This window comes from Lathyrus oleraceus, chromosome 6 (assembly GCF_024323335.1).
Source record: "Lathyrus oleraceus cultivar Zhongwan6 chromosome 6, CAAS_Psat_ZW6_1.0, whole genome shotgun sequence".
NCBI lineage: Eukaryota > Viridiplantae > Streptophyta > Magnoliopsida > Fabales > Fabaceae > Lathyrus > Lathyrus oleraceus.
The window spans coordinates 33,977,429-33,978,724 of NC_066584.1; positions in this window are offsets into that span (position 1 = coordinate 33,977,429).

The following is a 1,296-nucleotide window of genomic DNA, read 5'->3' on the forward strand; positions in this document are numbered from 1 at the left end:
TATATTACAAATATGCCACTGGTCAACCCCTGTTTGACCATTCATTCATGTTTTTTGCTCATGTTATTCCAAGTTCATCACTCCACTTCCATAATTCATATTTAATTCATCTCAACTCCAAAAATTATGGGATTTTTTGCATTGTGACCTGTTGGATATCTAGTTTTTTACCATGATTTTTAATAATTTTTCTGATCATTGGATTTTAATTGGCTCTAGGGTTTGTGTTATGTGACCAAAAATTGTACCCTTTGCCATTTCAATTGTGAAATACTCATGTTGCATCTTTTGGTTCTGAAATTTTTTGTGGTAAAACTAGACTCATTCACCTTTGTTTCCATATAAAGTTTGTGCATTTATCATATGTGGTGTGTGAGATATGATTTTCTGAAGTTAGAGGTTGCATTTGGTGTCACACTAATGATATGCATTTTCTTGATTTTCAATGGCATGCTTCCTTACATCCAAATGACCCCAAATTTTGCATGATCCCTCCCTTACATGTCTAGTTCATGTGTGATTTTTCCTGGAATTGATTGTGTTGTTTTCCATTTATTTGAGAATTTTCTTCCCTGCCTAGTCAAATGTTGACTTTTTATGCTACACATTGCCATATCATTTGGGAAATTCTCATACCATATTGTATGATCATGAAATTTCATATGTGATAACTAGACATCTTGAGCTTTGCATTGGTGTTAATCTCATTCATTTCTCATCTGTTTTCAATTTGATATGATTTTTTGAAGTTGACCCATGTTTGTTGACTTTCATTGTGCTTACTTGAAATTATGTTGACTTCATGATTTTCATTGACTGCCTTCCTCTCATCCAAATGCCATGAAATTTGATATGCTTGCCATGCTAGATGTTAGGATTGAAGGTGATTTATTTGATGATTTTTGAGATTGTTTGGGTTGACTTTTGAATGAAGTCATTCTGTTGACTTTTTTGTGCTTTCGTTTGCCTTACTTTGACTTCAAATGTTCATGAAATGATAATAATGCATGATTTGAATGTGGGCCCAATTGTGATGGCTTCTTAAATGTTTGACTTTGACTTTGGTTGACTTTTTCCCTGATGTTTTGACTTTTTTTCTTTCATCTTTGACCCTAGGCTAGTCCTAGTGGTCTTTTGAGCTTACAATTGAGTTCTTGTTTCAGGTTAAGCACCAATGCCTCAAGGATCATTCAAACTTGTTTGAACTTGATTGTTTAATATATGCTAACCTTTGTTTTGTAGGTTTGACTCATTATGTTTGAGTCTTGTGCCTTGCACAGTTGGTCATCTGTTTTG